The sequence below is a fragment of the Gymnodraco acuticeps genome, unplaced genomic scaffold, assembly GCF_902827175.1.
Source record: "Gymnodraco acuticeps unplaced genomic scaffold, fGymAcu1.1, whole genome shotgun sequence".
Lineage (NCBI taxonomy): Eukaryota > Metazoa > Chordata > Actinopteri > Perciformes > Bathydraconidae > Gymnodraco > Gymnodraco acuticeps.
The window spans coordinates 254,161-274,807 of record NW_022992014.1 but is presented as its reverse complement, the minus strand read 5'-3'; the positions used below and the strand labels follow the sequence as shown (position 1 = coordinate 274,807).

Here is a 20,647-nt window from a genome sequence, read left to right as displayed (position 1 = left end):
ATGAACCCGAACGAAAAGCAAAGACGAAATGTGTAAAGTCTTGGGAGGCGAAACATTCTGCTCCGTTGTGCATTCACTTCCGGTAAAAGTTCCTTCAAAATAAGAGTCCCGATCTCATTACTACCAAAATAAAAGTGCAAAACGAAACGTTACCATAGGAAAATATTGGCATACAAATATAATCACTTCTATAAAAAGGTAACTCATTTTAAATATAGTTAGACATATAAAAAGGTAATTTACAGCAATAATAATTAATATCTAATACATTAGAAATGTATTAGTCTGGCCAATCCAAGACTTCAATGCTGAAGGGCCAATGGATCTATGGTGGGGGTCAACACAAAGGTCAAGAAAACCCAAATTTGACAGGGAGACAACGAATGACCAAGAAACTAGTGACTTGCTCAATTCATTTTTGTGGGATCTGTGAAGAACATGACAGCAGCTGCACTACTGGTATTTAGTATACCAGCAATTGAGGGTGGACAAGTTTACTACCACTTAAGTTTCAAATAATTGTGTTAATTACTTATTGTAAAGCATTTGAACTTTCTTTTGTTTCTTTTTCATTATTAAGTTGATGTATAACTGTATAGTATCTTAATTATATAACATTTAAGGTGACTGAAAATGGAAACCATATTTTCAGTTTTGGCAACCAAAAGCTGATGCCTGGTTGCCAGCCAGGCAACCACTTAAAAAAAGTTAGCGTTGAGCCCTGCCTCCCATCTTCAGAGCAATCTGACTATTATAACTATTATACTATTATGTTAAGAAAGCTTAATTAAATATCTGCCACAACATAAGTAACCGGATCAAAGTAACATTACATTGCCTACAGTCCGCGGCACTGTGAGTGCAGACGTCGATGTGTCCCATTATCATTCATATCACTTCATAATGTATCATATATTTTCTTATCTGAGTCAGCTGAGCCGTATCTGGCCGTGCAACACTCACAGTGTCACATACTGTATGCAGAAGTATTATTTTAAGCAACACATTAAGTTGACGAAACACTCGAGTCAAATGTAATTAAAGTCAGATCGTGTTTTAGACGGGGCAGTGATATCATAAACCTGTTAATGTACGCATTCAAACGCTTTTTCTTTTACCAGCTGTATTCACCTTGCAGGTGCAGCTATGTGGCTTTTATCCTGGATAAAGTGTTTAAGTCATGGATGTTTAAAGTTTAACTTCTTCATATGACTAATATTATAGTTGACTTTTCATTCAGGAAGTATGACGCTGCGCTGTCAGTACGCTTCTCCATGTTTGTGATTGGTCGAATGCTCCAAATACCACCCCTTTCATGTGAACGCACACCTAACTATAGAGGACACGGCTGGCTTGAGCGATCCACTTGATAACCCGTGTCGTAGTACAGTTTAGCGAGAGCGCGTATGTTTTGGATTAGGCCAACCGGCTAACCCAAACATATCCAGGTTAGGTTGAACCAGCTTAGTAGTACAGGCCTCTGTACTACGAAGCAGGATTTTCGCTTAGCCGGTTAACTTCAGGGAAAACTCGCGGTTTCCGGTCCGACGAAGCTGGTTCTCTTTTTAACAGGCTAGATCTCCATGGTAACCTATGCTGTGCGGCTAACCAGGGGCCTATACTACGAAGCAGGATTTTCGTTTAGCAAGCTAACTTCTGGGATTTCCGGTCCTACGAAGCTGGTTCACTTTTTAGCGGGCTAGATAACTTATTCTGAACGGCTAGCCTGCGCCGGACCAGGATATGTTCCAGGATAAGAGATCAATTGTGCGGAGTTCTTCTTCTTCTTTGCTTTAATGGCAAATCGCTTCCACTTGGAGCATATCGCCACTATACTGTTGATTTATTTAATGTATAAACTGCCCATATTGTTCATGCAGACCAGTGTTAAGCCTGCACGTAAGCCTGCACATTGATTTTATTTTTCATTGAATGTAACCGTTTCAATAAGGATAAATCCATTACAGGTTGAGGTAGAAACCATGGTGGGACAGCTGATAACAACAGTGTGCAGAGTTTAAAGCGATCAAGTCATATTACAGGATAAAGGAAATACAGTTTAAACTGCCGTTGCGGTTCAAATCACCGACTGTGTGAACGTGAAAATGAATAGAATATCACCTCCCATCTTCAGAGCAATCTGACTATTATAACATTAGCGTTAAGAAAGCTTACTTAAATATCTGCCACAACATAAGTAACCGGATCCGCGGCACTGTGAGTGCAGACGTGGATGTGTCATATCATAATGTATCATATATTTCCTTATCTGAGTCAGCTTCTTGAGCCGTATCTGGCCGTGCAACACTCAGTGTCACATACTGTATGCAGAAGTATTATTTTAAGCAACACATTAAGTTGACGAAACACTCGAGTCAAATGTAATTTAAAGTCAGATCGTGTCTTGGACGGGGCAGTGATATCATAAACCTGTTAATGTTCGCATTCAAACGCTTTTTCTTTTACCAGCTGTATTCACCTTGCAGGTGCAGCTCTGTGGCTTTTATCCTGGATAAAGTGTTTAAGTCATGGATGTTTCAAGTTTAACTTCTTCATATTTGACTAATAATATAGTTGACTTTTCATTCAGGAAGTATGACGCTGCGCTGTCAGTACGCTTCTCCGTGTTTGTGATTGGTCGAATGCTCCAAATACCACCCCTTTTATGTGAACGCGCACTCTCTCTCTCTCCTGACAGCCTGTCAGTATCTCATGCAGCTCACTGATCCAGTAATGAGTGACCCGACAGTGAAGAATAAATATATTTATAATAACTAGTTTAGCTTGTTCCAGAGGTAGATAAAATAGTGTGTTCTAAGTGTGGGTCTAACTCTTGTGTGTTTCGTTCCGCTTACCGGTCCGGCGGGCGGAGCTGCAGGATTTCTGCTTCACACACACGTTGCATACCGCTATTTTACTGTCTTTTTCGGACACCTTAAAATAATGCCAGACCGGTGAAGCCATGTTGGCGAGCTTGTTTTGCCGCACACAGAGAAAAGTGTCATGTATTTTACGTCATGCGATCGGCTCTCGCGATCAGCATGTTTAGAGAGCATCGATCGATCGGTAGAGAGTGAGTATCGGTGACCGATCGATCGGAGCATCCCTACTAACTAGATAGGACACGGCTGGCTTGAGCGAACGAGTTGATAGCCAGCGTCGTAGGACAGTTTAGCGTGAGCGGCTTTGTTTTGGATTAAGTCAACCGGATAACTCAAAACATATCCAGGATAGGTTGAACTAGATTCGTAGTATACCCCCCAGGTTAGGTTGCAGGCTAAGAGCTCAACTCAGTGAAAGCACTGCCTGCTGACCAATCAGAGCTCAGTGTGCAGAGTTTAAAGTGATCAAGTCATATTACAGGAGAAAATAAATGCAGTGCCCCGCCCTTCAGTAACAGAGCGGAGGGAGAATGTGAATACGCAAAGCAGTGGACATACATTGGATAAATAACAGGCGTTTAGTTTATTTAATAAAAGAGCACATGTTCAATATGAAAAGTGACCGTAGATAGTTTACTTCAGTTGCAATTTGGTGCTATATATATATATATATATATATATATATATATATATATAAATAAAACACCTTGAATTTTCAGGCAGGGCACGGGGCTCCGTTGGCAGGGTGCAGCGCCCCGCCAAGACAATGGTAGGGGAAACACTGCATTAAGGTGCAGCATTTCGATGAACTGAAATAATCTGTATTTGAACTTTACTGTACTAGTACTCACAAAAACATAAACTATTAGTTTTGGGTTTTTAATTATTATTAAACTGTGAATATTCACTCAAATAAATACAAAATATAATAAAATAAACATTAAGGTGCAGCATTTCGATGAACTGAAATAATCTGTATTTGAACTGTACTGTACTAGCACCTAAGCAGCCAGTTTTACATTAGGACTTGCTTGTCATTGTATTTTCATGTTTTTTTTAAAGAAACATTAACTTGTCCACATTGCTTGCTGAAAGGGCAGATCTGCTGGCACTAACAATGTCTCCTGCTGTGGAGAACACCCTCTCTCTAGGGACAGAGGTAGCAGATACAGCCAGGTAGCGCTTTGCTAACATGGCAACATAAGGATATTTGGTGTTTGTAATAGCTTTGGCTCGGTCTGAACTCTTTGCGAGTGGTGGAGGCTTACATGCTAGTGGGAGTTGGGTTTGCACTTCAGTCTTTTTTCTTTTGGTACCGGTGATATTCACGTTCGGGTGATGCCTTTTCAAATGAGTGTGCAAGTTTGATGTATTTCCAGCCACGTAACCAATTTAGTTGAACAATGCCGACAAACAGCTTTGGTTCGGTTCACCTGTCTTTGTCCGTCATCCTTGTACGTAACTGCGAAACCAAAATGTTCCCAAACCGGAGAATTCAATGATGCTGGAGGATTTTCGAGCTCAACTTTATCTTCATTCGCCATTTCGACAGTTCCTCAAATGACTGACTAAATTTGAACGCATCCCTGTGACCTGGGGCTTCATTTATAAAGGCATATATGCTAAAAAAAATGGCCTACGCCAGTTTCTACGCAATGTTTGCGATTTATAAAATTCTAACTTGACAGGAAAATGTGCGGTCCTCCACGCAAACTCTAACCCATGCGTACGCACTAAGCACAACAACGGGAGAGACGAGAAACTGCGACACCGTTGGCAGAAGGAAGAATGGAGAGAAATATGTGGAAATAATACCATAAATAAAATGTTACCTCTCATTTATCATCATCATTTAATCAAATTGATTAAAGCCAATCTTAAAATGATTTAACAAACGCCTGTTTGAGACTCCTCAGTGCACACAAAAACATAACTTGGAGAAATAAATAAATACGGATATGTTATTTAAAACCACCTTGAATATGTTGTGTTAATGTTATGAAATGTGTTCTCATAAATGATCCTACGCACGGCGTTATAAATGAAGCCCCAGCTCTCATAGTATGCCTCTCGTCCAATGAAATTACTTGGTCGCTCTATGACGCGTTGAACACAATGTGAGCAAATTACTCTGAATGCTGCGACGCAGCACCTGAGATTACTTCCAAAAAGTTGTTCACGTTCTAAATTTTTTACGTTTAATGCTATATTCGTTCGGTACACTTCGGTACACACTAGTGCTCGGGGGAAATGATTATTTTGAAAACGATTAATCGGGCGATTATTTGATCGATTAGTCGACTAATCTAACGATTATTTTTCTGTTGTCCAATTCATAAAAAACGTAATGTAAAAAAAACGTAATGTAAAAAAAAAATTGTTCACGATACTGTGTCTCAGGGGATCTTAATATTTAAGAACCTATTAATGTGTTATACCAGATTAACGGAAATAATCTCAGCTAACTGACGATACAAACCATGTTTACCAAAACAAAACACAAGTCTCATAAGAAGCATCTAAATTACCCCTGAGCGAAAAATGCTAACGGACATTGGCACAGAACTCAAGATAAAAGTACCCTTATTACTTATGGTAGATACAATATATCCGATTAAAGCTGAGACTCCACAGATTATGTAGGTATATAGTATCATCACTGAGTGATCCGGACTCGCGACAGGGGAAGCAAATACAGTCATCACAACACGTACCTTCACAGAGCTTCTAGGGAGATCGTCTCACCACCGTAGCTGTCAATCTGATCAAAAGACGTGTTCAATGGCATTACAATGAGAAAAAACGCGGCTGAATCGGTTAATCCATAGGTTTTTAACGTCTATGTATAAAAAAATGATTGAATTTATAATCCATAATTCCATTTTATGTAAAAATCGGAGAGCAAATGCTAGCTGCTAATGGTAGCCACCACAGCTAGCTGCTGCTTCTGCTAGGCTATGCAGCAGTCTCAGTGAGATATACATATATAAATATCTTTGCGTTTTGGACTAACTTTAAAATATTCCCATGCTTTTGAAGACCTAGGGCGAGATGTTTTCGTTTGGGGGCTTCGTGCGCAATCCTGTGAGGAGGAGGTGGTAGCCGTTTCAGTCTCCATTGTGTTTGAAGTGCGATTGTGAACTGCTTGTTGCTTTGGGTGACCCACGTGTGTGTAGCGACGCGTCGACGCGGAAATATGTCGTCGACGATATTTTTAAGTCGACGCGTCGCTACAGCACTAGTACACACGTACCGAACCGAAGGGCCCGTACTGAATAAATTCTGTAACGAGACAGGGTTTCTCATCCAGGGGCAGTTTAGATACTGCTCTTGCGTTCTACCAGCCCAACAACACCTACTGCACTACGCACTCCGTTTTGCTATCCTGGCGGTCGGACATCCAATGTTTTAGTGCCTGAAATAAGTGTTACGACGGGCAGCTGGTGTTTAGGCGTGTCACGATAATTAATTTTGTTGGACTATACATCAGTGATGCAAATTAGTCGCTTTTCGGTGCCTCCCGCTTTTTTAACGCTGATTTGGGTGACTTGTGTAATTCGTGGAGAACCGAAGAGTTTTCGTTTTTGTTGGGGGGGGGGGGGGAGTCCGTCGGACTGACGGACAACTTCTCACTTCAAAAAAGAAGAAGAAATCTAGACCGCAAAATAATTAAACTAGCGAGTGCCTGTTTTTCCTGGCCAAGGGCAGGTTCCTTGAACACAACACGAGCATAACGTGTCTTCACATGGTTATGTCTCGTCTGAAAGGAGTGTAGACTAGGAGCCGTACACATGTTTGCGTGGCTGTGTCTTTAGTTGTAAGCACAGTGGCGATCTGTTGTTATTAGCATCTGGTTAGCTAGCTAACAAATTTAAAGAGCTTTTCTACAACCAGGTGGAAGAGAGCTCTCTCCTGAGAGGCTCAAATAACCTCAGCGCAGTGAGGTTAAGGCACACCTTGATATGATCCTTATAGTTATTAATGAGACTAAATGAAAAACAGGTATAGAATACTATATGACAGTAACAAAAAAGTTGTTAAAAATAACAAGAATAGAGTTTAAAAGGAGAGTGATTTGTAAAATATCCAAAAAGAAAAATCGGCTTACAGTTCTGTTTCATATGGGTGTTGAAAGATGTATCATAGATCTCCTCATGTTGCTCTCAAAGTGCACCAAATTGATGCTTTTAACTTCAATATTTAAAAAAAAAATCTTCCCGCATGCCCCCGGACCCCCTTAGAGGAGTCCACCCCCTACTTAAATCATGTTCACATGGATAGGATACTAAATACATTTGCACACATCTTGTGTCCATATCTTTCTGTGGCGGTGGTCATGTCACAACCGTGCACATGCATGCATACGTGAGTCATGGTGAGATATCTGCTTGTTCTTTGCACAACATGAAAGAAAGGCCAAATGAATGGGCTGTGATTTTAGTTTTTTTAAGCAGAGGTTGAGTTCAATAATTTGTATGGTCCTCGGAGGATGTTGTAAAAATTGAAAGAAAAAAGGTTCACCACCCCTGCTGTAAATAATAATAAAAACCCTTGATTTATAACTTAACAACTCTGTCTCCTATTGATCTGAGTATATTATAAAGAATAGCCAGTTAATTGAAGCATTATAGCACAGGCCTTTGTCAGATGTTATATTACGCTGTTTTTTTCTGCTTCGAATAGTTCTCTCTTTTTTCACCATACCTGTGTTTGCATCACTGATACATTTTCCCGGAAACTATTGCGATAAACGATAATATTGTCGGCCCCGTTGGAAGACGATATTAGACCACTGACTTAATGATAATATATAATAATAATAATTCAAGTACATCCTTTCAAACAGAACTTTTTATTGAACATTCAACATTGCACATGAAATGTGAAATAATATTCAAATATATAAATTATATATAATAAATAAAACAAATACATTAAATTATAAAACATATATTAAATCCCACACAACCAAAACAATAAATTAAATAGACTCAGGCTGGAAAACAGAGCTCTCTCTATGGGCTTAAATTTGTCTCATAAGTATTTGTGTGAACATAACAATTATTTGTGTGTAAACATGTTACTTGTCAATGTAAAACACCATCCACAAATGCATTTGAAAGATTTGCAAACTCACAAATAAATGTGCAAATGTAAAACGGATCTGCAAATACGCAAAATATTTTCACAAATAAAAAAAAAGGTCTGTGAATCTACAATTAATTTACAAATAAACAAAAGGAATTTTTGAATATCTCTTTAACATTGACAACTTTCGATCAGGCATTTGTGAATCCATTTTGTATTTGTCAACCAAAAATGCGCTTGTGGATCTCAAATATCTACTTGTGGATCGTCTTTTTACACACACAGAGTTTTGAGACAAACTTGCTGCCGGTCTCGACCGAAATCTGCTCGTGTCACCTGGTTATTTTTGGAAACCATGTAATGGCCTGCTGATGACGACATTTCCGCATTTCAAGGTTTCAAAGTAAGAGCATGATGGTTTCCCTTTGGAGTCGATGCTCGCAGCGCCATGTCGAAGTGCGCATATTCTCCGCATTTAATCAGATATTTTCGATTATAAGGAGTTAAAATATGCAGATAACCACCGAATTGCTGGAACTGTAGCTTTCCAGCGGTACCTATTGTGAGACTTTCACCGACTCACAGCAGCCAATAAGGTCGCTCAAAGCAGCTTGACTTTGCGTTGGACACTCAATAAATCACTAAGGACCTACCGACCAAGAAAAAAACATAAACCACGTGTCTCCCATCAGTTAATGTATGTGAGGAAACAAGAGAGAGACTGAGAAAATGGCTAAAAAACACAACAGTTACGGATGCTAGAGATTTTTTTCGCTAGCACTCCTGAAAATGGAGCATCAGAACCAGAAGGCTTCGACTCTTCTGACGAAGAAGAATACAGGGACAACAAGGATCCATTTGGACATGGGTAAGTGTCAATATTACAGCAATAGTGTACTTTCACTTTGTGTGGAATACCGTAAAAATGAACAATAGGTTTATTGAACTTTTTCTTGGGACAAAATAGACTCAAATAGTAAACTTTTACTCTGTGCAAACGTTTTTATGTGTAAAAGTTATTTTATACGTACAAGTGAGGTTACATGTGTGGATGAAAAAACAATCCTTTATTCGTCCCACAACGGAGATATTTACAGTGGCTATAGACATGTATTTTATCATACTGTTTTGTACAGAGGGGACTTTGGGTGTGTGTTGTGTGTGTGTGTGTGTGTGTGTGTGTGTGTGTGTGTGTGTGTGTGTGTGTGTGTGTGTGTGTGTGTGTGTGTGTGTGTGTGTGTTGTGTGTGTGTGTGTGTGTGTGTGTGTGTGTGTGTGTGTGTGTGTGTGTGTGTGTGTGTGTGTGTGTGTGTGTGTGTGTGTGTGTGTGTGTGTGTGTGTGTGTGTGTGTAAGCAACATGCCACTTGAACTTTATTTCAATGAACTTAGTTGTAATTATTGTCCTACATTTTAATTCGTTTTACAGAGAGGTTTCACATCTGCCTGGGCCTAGCGGCCCACAGGCGGCGTATATACAGGAGCCAGAACCTCCAGCTGTGCCTGCCTCCAGGTCAAGATACACTGTGGCTCAAGTGCCTTCACAACTGCCATCACCACTGTAGAGGAAACTTCTGTGTAGCTATGCAGTGGGAGTCACCGACTCAGGAAGGAGACACGGGAAGAGCAGTAGCTTTGATGTCAAACACATGATGGTTTATTTGGAGTTAACGGCCGGAGGATTCACATCACAAGTCCAAGAGTCAGAGGTTCTGACTTCACGGTAGAGTTGCCACGTCAATTCTGGAGAGCCTCTCTCTTGCCAGCCCATCTAACTGGTTTCGCAGAGAGTAAACAACATATTTTGAGGAGATAGCCTAAACAGTGTGGGAACACAGAGCTACTTGCCTCGGACACTTATGACCTCGAAGATTTTACCTTGGAGTCCACAAATACAGAGAAGGAAGTGTCCCAGTGTACCCACAACACAGACCATCTGTGACCCAGTATTGACCGGTCACAGAATGGGAACAATAACATTATTGGCTAAGCCGCCTGTGTCCTTAAAGAAGGTAAACAGACATCGAGGTTTGTCCTGTATGTTACTAATTGGCGTCTTATGATAATTATTTCCACAACAACCACCAAGGACCAGCAGACCAGCATCACTACAGCTGCCTCCACCAGTGCCTGCCACCAGGTCAAGATACACCTCAGCACAAAGGCCTCCCACACAGCCACCAGCATCAACCAGGGACAATCAAACATACCTCCCTCCAATACAGCCACCAGCAGCCCTGCACCATCAGCCCACCTGCAAAGCAGCCAGCCCCACTGTCTTGGAAGACTGACAAAGACCCTTCCACTGCTCCCCCTGTCTTTACATTTATAGTGAATAGTTGGTCGAGAAAGTTCTGATATTGTAAATAGCAGAGGTGGGACCAAGTCATTGTTTTGCAAGTCTCAAGTCCGAGTCAAGTCTCAAGTCAGGTTGGGAAAGTTCAAGTCAAGTCCTAAACTTTGAAAAACCGAGTCTTAAACAAGTCATTATGTGCTTTTCACCAAATGTAATGACATCCATCAACAGAATAATGTTTAATAATCAAACTGCTCTTTATTAGTCACATTAATAATTTAATAATCCATTTTCACTCTGCTGGTAAAGTAACGTGTTTTTTTCTATTTTGAGAGGGATAAGTAAGGTTAGGCTACCGTGACGGTTTGAGTTTAATTTATAAGATCCCTGATGTTAAAGTGGACCTATCATGCTATATTTGAACAATATATTGTAGGGCCATACCTATATAAAGTATATAAATATAGTCCTTTTTTCCAAATACCAAAAACATCCTGCATTTTAGCCATGCCTAATGGATAATGTGCCTTCATGCCGATCTAGATCCCTCCGCTTCGCGTCCGGCTCCTGATCAGCCTGTCGGTGTTCTTTTCCATATAATGACCGCGTCGCTGCACATTATCCCTTACATATGATTATATAGAGTAATTATTCATTTGTTTTAAAGCAGGAGGCGCACACGCTTGCCTCGGGGAGGGAGAAAAAGAGCCACAGCGGAGAATAAATAGAAGGGCAACCATGCAAGGGAAGTCTTCTTCGCTGCTTTTGAGGCAGACTACAGAGCCACTTACAGGCCTGGCACATGTACTATAGCGTCTTCCAGCGCCTTCGAGCAGCAAGGGCCGGCCGTTGGCTCAACCTCTCATTCCCCTGATAGGTGGAGAATTGACCAATAGCCGTAGCGCCACTTTACTGACGTCAGTAAAGTGTTCAAATCTGGATCAGTTTTTATCAGATCCGTTGCAGCCCCTTTTTTTAGAGATTGGGTATGGAGGAAAATAGAGAGGGTTGTGTTTTCTGACGCTTGGTGAGTTCCCTGGAACACCGGGGACACATATTCATGTATAAAAGACGTACAAAAGTGCATTTTGCATGATTGGTCCCCTTTAAAGTGACCAGAATGTTTATTTCCACTGTGTACAACATGTCATAAGGGACCCACAATCTATCTTTATGCAAGGGATAATGTGCAGCGAGGCGGTCTTTATGGGTAAAAGAACACCTGAATCTAAATCCCTCTGCAGGTGGTACTTTGAGTATATTTTGATGCTAATACTTTTGTACTTTTACTTGAGTAACATTTTTGAATGCAGGACTTTTTATTGTAACAGAGTATTCCTACACTCTGATACTTTTACTCAAGTACAAGATCTGAACTTCTCCCACCTCTGGCAATAAATCCTGAGTGGTTACCAAAAAACAACCCTACTCTGAAGGTTATTTTTATTTTACAAATCCTGCACTCAGCTTTGCTTTCTCCAATACCATTGAAATGCAGCCAGATGTTGCTTCTTTTTTCGGTTTTCGCTAATTTCTTGACTTTTTCCGACACGCTTGCATTTAAATCCGGTTCCTCGTCGCTCTGTAGCTGGCCTGTACCACTACACTTGCTGTCTTTGGAGAGTCCGCCCCCCACCCTTCTTTCACATAATGGTATGATCCTATTGTGTCCCCGCATATGATTGGCCGCATGGTGGCCCAGCAAAATAAAGTCCAGCCCCTGCCTACATGGATTCCCCCACAAGAGTAGAAGCGGCTGAAGATTCTGCTCTCCCTGACGGGAGTCTGCTCTTCTAGCGGCAACTCGTGATCTACGTGTTGGAGACCCCTGAATTAAAGTATCAAGTCACCTCAAGTCAGAAGGCTCAAGTCCTGGTCAAATCCTGAGTCATTGGTGTTCAAGTCCAAGTCGAGTCGCAAGTGTTTTTGTGATTTTATCAAGTCGAGTCCAAAGTCATCAAATTGGTGACTCGACACACCTCTGGTAAATAGTAAGATTTTCCAGTTTCTTATATTTTTATGAATAGTTGGTTGAAAAGAACATATTTATAATAAATGATTGGTTGAAAAAGAGTTCTAATGCTGAATTTGTATTTTTACACATCACACAACCTTGGTATGTCATATGAAGTCATTCAGTCCTGATGTATCTCAGTCCCTGCTGTGGGGAAAGTAGATTGATAAACAACTATTTTACAAAAATTTGGAATTTACACATTTTCATTTTAGACATGAATTATAAATGTAAATACAGTGTTAGTCATATATTACACTACTTTTGTGAACCTAAGACTTTAGGAAACCAAATCTCAAACACCAGAAAAATGGATGACATGAGTAAGTCTGTGTTTTCACAAGAGTTTGTAAGATTTCAAAAAAATCGGATGTCAAATGTTCAGCTTTAGAGCTAATTATCTCATCACACAGTGCTCTGGTGAGTGACTTTATACCAAGAACAGAGACTGTCCTGGGGCCTCATTTATAAAGCGATATACGCTCAAAAAATGGCGTACGCCAGTTTCTACGCAATGTTTGCGATTTATAAAATACTAACTTGATGGGAAAACGTGCGGTCCTCCACGCAAACTCTAACCCATGCGTACGCACTAAGCACAACAACGGGAGAAACGAGAAACTGCGACACCGTTGGCAGAAGGAAGAATGGAGAGAAATATGTGGAAATAATACCATAAATAAAATGTTACCTCAGTTATCATGAAGAATTCATTTTCAAACTTTGATTAAAGCCAATCTTAAAATGATTAAACAAACGCCTGTTTGAGACTCCTCCGTGCACACAAAAACATAACTTGGAGAAATAAATAAATACGGAAATGTTATTGAAAACCACCTCGAATATGTTGTGTTAATGTTATGAAATGTTTTCTCATAAATTATGCGGTAAGCAGGAGGACAGCATTACTTTAAACTGACGCCGTGTTGCATTTTTATAGGTTGTAGATACGAGCGTGGTTTTATATACTATCACGTTTAATCGTGTTTTATGCCGTTTGCCAAGACTTGATAAGTCGCTCGTAAAACACAGGAGGTATGGAAACCAAGAACACCATATGTGGTAAATTGTACAGCTAATATAACACAACACATTAGTTGTATTTCCTTTAACTGGTGGATATAGGGTTGCTGCGGGGGGGGGGGGGGGTTGAGACGCACAGGCTGCAGTGGAGACGCTGCGCACAGCTGATCGACAGCTGGAACACAAACCACCAAATACAAAAACATAATTCAGATCGTCATGACTCCACTCCGGAGGGATTCCCCGGTCACTTCTTACAGTCTCTCATCAAGGGGGGGGTCTCCTGTCCCCGGTACAAACACACTGCCTGAGGAAGGCTATGTGTATTGTTTTTGTCATTAACCTTTTTCGGGCCATTTATTTATTTATTTTGGTGACGATCCGACCTCCATGCTGCTACTCTGGTTCAAACTGCATCCACCAAACAATATGATTTATCTCCACCTCCCCAAAATAACCCACATCTGACACGGCGTGAGATGTCTTTTTTAACTGTTCTGTCGTAATTTCCTGCGATCTTCTTCATAAAGTCAGTCAGAATGAATGAATGAATGGGCGTTTCTTTGACTATTTATAGGCAAATATGGGCGTTACGAGAAGCCCGCAAAAGCTGCACCGCATTTCGAGTCGGTTGTGATTTATAAAGGGAAACCGGCGTAGGAAGTGCCATACGCACTTTCCTTGCCGGTACGCAATGTTGGGTCAATCAGGAAGTGGCGGAAAATGTATGGACCTACTTTTCGGATTTCTACTACGTAAGCAACCTTCCCACGTGAATCCTACGCACGGCGTTATACATGAGGCCCCTGAACATTTTGATATGTAACACACGGGGTGCCATGTATAACAAGTACATTTAAAAGGTGATTTAAGGAGACATCTAAAAAAGACTCAAGAGGGTTATTGCGCCGTTTTTGTATTACTATAATGAACATCAATATGTTAGGTGCATTCTTTATCACCATCATGTTATAGTGATACAGTTAGTATTTGTTCAATACAGCCTATATCGAGCACATACATTCGTATGCATTGATGTTGAAGTACTTCATCTCGCCGCTTTCGGGGTCCCGGGGGGCTACAGCTGGCAGCGAAGTAGCCCCAGAGATAAATCTTTCGTCATATTTTTTGTGTATTCATTCAAGCGGGTCAAAGTTGCAAAGCACTTCACATCTTATTAATCGGTCTAGTTTTACCTTACCAGTGCAGTGGTAAGGTTATTACATTACATTACATTACATTGCATTTAGCTGACGCTTTTATCCAAAGCGACTTACAATAAGTGCGTTCGACCAACAAAATACAAACTTGAAGAAAACAGAATCATATAAGTACATCAGGTTTCATAGAGCCAAACCTTTCAAGTGCTACTCAACTGGCTTTAGATAAGCCAGTCCTTTATTAGTATAAAAGTGCTTCGTTAATAGTTCTAACGCTCGAAGTGGAGTCGAAAGAGATGAGTTTTCAGTTTGCGCCGGAAGATGTGCAAGCTATCTGCTGTCCTGATGTCAATGGGGAGCTCATTCCACCATCCTGGAGCCAGGACAGCAAACCCACGTGTTTTCGCCGATGGGAACTTGGGTCCCCCTCGCAGCGAGGGTGCAGCGAGGGTTATCTGTAGAAAAGCACCGTATTTAGGTTAGCCTTCACAGTAAGGCTTCATTGAATGTTGTAATATAATAATAATAATAAATTCGATTTTTAAAGCACCTTTCATTGCTAACAGCAATCCCAAGGTGCTACAGGAGGCATAACAAAATATATATATATATTCATTGTGTATACTGTATATGCATACTTCCTGTGTATTGCTTTTATTTGTATTTAATGTTATTATGTTTATACTTGTTTTCCACCTTTTCCCACACATTTCCCAATTTGGGATGAATGAAGTATCTATCTAACTAGATAGATAGGTGGGGTAGGTAGGCAGTAAGTAGGCACATTGTAGTCCAGCAGCAAGTTCTCAAAAAAGGCTTTAGTTTTCGAGATACACCCGAGGTAGAACAAATTACAAGAATGATTTTTCTTGTCTTTAGGGTCTCCCATTAATGAAATTGATTGTTATCAAATTTTATTTTGGGGGAAAAAACGTTTTTTTGGTTGTTCTTTAGAACTACCCCAATCCCTGAAAAAGAGCCAAATTAGACCAGGCCGAATGTGGGAAAGGTGACAAAAGCCCATAACTTGAGAATGATCACTATTTTCCTCTTCAGATTTGCTGAGGTATGAACCAGGTGGCTGTCCTACATCACCAAATAGTCAGACAATTATTTAACTAAAGAAATACTGAATTATAGTCCTGTAAACTTAGCTTTAGTTTAGACGGAAATTGTACTTTTTGGTGATAGGAACATAGGACTCCATCACTTTTCTCTAATTTATCAGAAAAACATAAATCCCTAAAAAATATACCATTACTGAATTGTCTAGGGTGCTATTGAACACTAACCAGTAGTTGTATGGAAATATCTGGTACAGTTCTATTGCAAATGAGATTTCTTTAGACATAGGCCTACCTCTTCTCTGAGACAGTCAAACTCCGAATGGGGGAGAAGTGGCATAATAGCCTATAAGTTAAGAATGCTCACTCTGATGGTCATTATATTTGGAGAGGGAAATACCAGGTGGCTGAACTACATCACCAAATAGTCAGAATAAGAGTAACCCAATACAATAAAGTGTATTGGTTCTGAATTGCAAGCCTCTAAAACATAGGTGTAAATAGTACAGGTTTTATTGAAACTGGAACCTTAATTCAAAGTACAGTATACAATTCATCAAATAGTTCTGTGAGAGGTCAAGTATATAGATACTAGAATATAATGTTGAATGTCAGGTTCCTCAGAAACATTAGGGGACACATTTTGACATTCTGCACAGCAGGTGCAGAACTCCGTACAGGGAAGGCCAACAGAGAGGCACTGGCATTTTCCACTCTCTCCACACTTTGCATCTTTGCAATACAAGTGAGTAATGTCTCTCACTTCTGTAGGTGCTGGGGGTTTTGTAAATAGCACTGGTTGAATGGCCCCATCTCTGACAATCCACCCCTTGCCAATAGGACTCCATAACAAGGGTTTGGGTTCGGGCTGTGACACCATGGCCCTTTCTCATTTCTCTAACTCCCCTCCTCGACTCCTATCCTCGATACTTAGTCCCGCCCACAGGAGATGCGAGCGGAGGAGCCGAGGAGGAGAACCGAGGAGAGAGGAGGGGAAGCAGCAGGCGGTTAGAGAAATGAGAACTCCTCTCATCTGAGCGGTCATTTTAAAGAGACGTCCATTAATGATGACAGGAGGCACAGCAGCCCTCTTTCTGATGGACAGATGTGTTCATGAAGACTTATATATTTACTTTTAATTCATTCACAGTGCGGTATAATGAGACGATAACAGGCTACAGATGCGGACACACACACACACATATATATGTATATATTTATATAATTATATACAATTTCAGAATCAAACAGAGCACTCTCATAATAACGTAACACCATCAGAGACTGGATATATCCCCCCGCCCCCCCCCCTCTCTCTGGTCGCTACAATGAGGAAAATAAATTACGGGCCAAAAGTTTTATTTACAAGTATTAAAAGTAAGCAGAGGACACCAAACCAAGTGAGACCTGTCTGTCCGCTGCACCTACACACTGTACAACACACACACCTACACCACACACACGCACATACAGTTCCTAAAACAGGATACAGCCGTTGTGTATTTTATTATGTGAAGCACTAAATGGTTTTAGAAAAATATCGACTCTTTGTAGATATCTACTAAACTAAAGCAAATAAAGAGAGTAGGCCTGTTATACTGAGTGATATATATTTTACACACTGCTCTGCTTTCTGCATGGACCTCACAGCTGTTCTCTCTGTAAACATCGCGTCGCGATGAAAGCAGTTTCTAAAATAATATCCAGGGGATGCATGCAGAGCTGTCATTGGCTGAGATAAGTCCGGCCTTGCGTCACGACTCTTTGAAACATGTCTGTTCCCGGAAATGCATCCACGAAGGAGCCGTGGAGGACCCATCAGTGTATCCTCGGTTAGAGCCTCCTCGACGCTCGATTCTTGGTCCTCGAAGTGCATTTAGAGAAATGAGATGTCCTTCACCATGGCGCGCTGAAATTCATTTCCGGGTCACTACCGGAGGACCGAGGAGTCGAGGAGGGGGATTTGATGAAATGAGAAAGGGCCCATATCGCTGTCTGAAACATTGCTCTTTACATGTTTTCCGAGGCTGCATCTGTTGTTGATGCAATTATCAATTACAAATAAAAGCAATAAACAGGAATATACATAAACAGTAGAAAGGATCAAGATGAATATTACAACATTTAATGTAGCCTTACTGTGAAGGCTAACCTAAATACGGTGCTTTTCTACAGATTACTTTACCACTGCACTGGTAAGGTAAAACTAGGCAGATTAATAAGATGGGAAGTGCTTTGTAAGTTTGACCTGCTTAAATGAATACATAACAAATATGAAGAAAGATAAACTAACTGTATCACTGTAACATGATTGTGACGACCCCTCCACACCGTGGGGTGCCGTCTGGTTGTGTGTGTTTGTGTTTGCAGGTTCCATTGCCTTACAAGCTGCACCTGTTTGACGAGCTGCATAAGCCTTGATGAGCTACACCTGTTTGACGAGCTGCATAAGCCTTGATGAGCTACACCTGGCCGGAAGCCTTCAAGAAAGAGCTCAGCCGAATACGTCGCTCTCTGTCTCCTCTGGGCACTTTTCCTGTGCCAGCAGGGACCTGTTGCTGGTTCCTTTTTTTTTTTTTTAATAAATGAACATTATATCATACCCTTCGTCTCGCCTCCCCGCTTTATGTTGCAGCCCAGGAGCCGGGTTGTAACATGATTATGGATAAAGAATGCACCTAACGTACCGCTGTTCATTAAAGTAGTACAAAAACGGCATATTAAACAAACCATCATGCTCTTACTTTGAAACCTTGAAATGCGGAAATGTCGTCATCAGCAGGCCTTCACCTGGTTTCGGAAAATAACCGAGTGACACTAGCAGATTTTGGTCGAGACCAGCGGCAAGTTTGTCTCAAAACTCAGTGTGTAAAAAGACGATCCACAAGCAGAAATTTGAGATCCACAAGCAGAAATTTGAGATCCACAAGCAGAGATTTGAGATCCACAAGCGCATTTTTGGTTGACAAATACAAAATGGATTCACAAATGTCTGATCGAAAGTTGTCAATGTTAAAGAGATATTCACAAATTCCTTTTGTTTATTTGTAAATTAATGATAGTATTCACAGATTTTTTTTTTATTAATACATATATTTGAGAGAGAGATATGGGCTTAAATTTGTCTCATTATTTGTGTGAACATACAAATAATTTTTGTGTAAATATGTGATTTATAAATGTAAAACACCATCCACAAATGCATTTAAAAGATTTGCAAACTCACTAATAAATGTGCAAACGTAAAACGGATCTGCAAATACGCAAAATATTTTCACAACAGTCCACTGCAAAGTCTCTATATTATTAATCTGGCTGCTACACTGCTGCACGCGGAGTGTCCTGACCTGGCTGTGTGTGAGCCCTGCCCCTCACAGCGCGCCTGGCCGGCAGACACAGGCCCTTTCTCACTTCTCTTATTTTTCATTTCCTCGCTCCTCGGTCTCGGTTTCACCGGAAGTAGATTTGTCTGCGCCATCTTGAGTAGCGTCCCAATGGCCTTATTTTTGACGGAGGAGCTAGGAGCTATAATCGAGGAACCACCAGACCATCCTTCGATGAAATCTTCAGACACTCGCCCCGCCCCCTTACTGTGTATCGCTCACTGATTGGACGATGCAGTGCATGCACTGATCTGATGCTTCTTGACATGAGAGCAGTTTCCCAGCGGAGTGAAGAAAATACATAAACCTCACGGGAGTCACTCCTCAGTTTATACCGTGTTTTGTTTCAATTAATGTATCATTTAGTTACAAATATGTGATATATCTGAACAACAAAGTGGTCAAAAATCATTTTATTCATTTTTTGGAAACATTTTCATGATCGCTTTTTTCGTTTTACATTTTCATTTATTGTCATTTCCATTCAGTCAGTCATTAAGTGCTATTAAAATGTCAATTTGCTACATATCCAAACAAACAAAGTGTGCAATCCAATGAATGTTAATCTAACTGGGTTTTGATAGATAACATATCTCTTTTTCTTCTCTGAATTATTTTTATTTATTTTGTGCATTCTAATCAATATTAATCAAACTGTTGTTCGTTTATACATTTTAAGAATGGCGTTTATCTTTTTTGAGAATTAGTTCTTATTTTATTTATTTGGGTCTACAACAGATGATACAAATGTTTGTGTCAGTAAATGTGCACTAACAGAGCCGGGGGTGTGTGGAAATAACTGGGACAGAGCTGGCTGCTGTCAGACGATCAGCTGTGCAGCATCATCACAAACGGACGTTGCTTCACGTGACGCTCCGGAGGAAAGGACGTCCCATTGCTCTTAAAACTAATTTCCCTGCTTCTCGTGGATTCCTTGCTTCTCTCCATGCTTCCCTGATGGGAGGGACTAGTCACAGGGAAACTACGCAAGTGAGGGACGCAAGGAATCCATTTAACCGAAGTGAGAAGGACCCACAGCGCGCCTGACTAAAATGCTGGTCACATCCTTATGTAAACAAACACATGTAAACGGCAATTTATCGATGTCAGAAAAGTTATCGAGTTTATTTGTATTTATCGTACGATAAGTCAATTAATTGCTTATCACGACAGGCCTAACGCTGTTAGCTAGGGCTGTACCCGAATATTCGTTCTTTGGCCTACTATTCGGTTTTCAATTTCGTTATTCATCCAAATTGAATTGATTGACATCTCCAATATCAACGGGCTTTGGCCTCTTCGGGGGGTGCTAACACTTAACCATACACTTTATAGTTTACTTTCTCCGTCTTTATATGTAGATATAACTTTTCTCCGTTAATCTCTGCTCCTTTTCTCTGTCATGTTGTTTCCATAGCAACAACCACTTCCTGTCAACAGCGCTAACCCTCCTTCAAAATAAAAGCATGTCCATACAAAATAGGAAGACAAGCCAAATTACACTTAAGACATATATATACAACTGCAACGAAAGTAATAAACACAATGCAATATCATTTTCAATTTCAAAGAACACAAATTGGGTTATAACATTAACTAATAACTATAAAACAACAATACTGTAGAATAACAAAATGAATGCCCCCGCAAGCCGAATATTAGCTGCTGATTACTACCGAATATCCGGAGCTCGAAAAATGGTATTCGGTACATGCCCTACTGTTAGCTAACCCCCTAAAC

At 40.5% G+C, this 20,647-nt stretch overlaps 1 pseudogene; it reads left to right on the top strand.

Moving 5' to 3' along the window:
• Nucleotides 1–20,647, top strand: part of LOC117536514 — a 73,421-nt pseudogene that overhangs the window by 3,653 nt on the left and 49,121 nt on the right.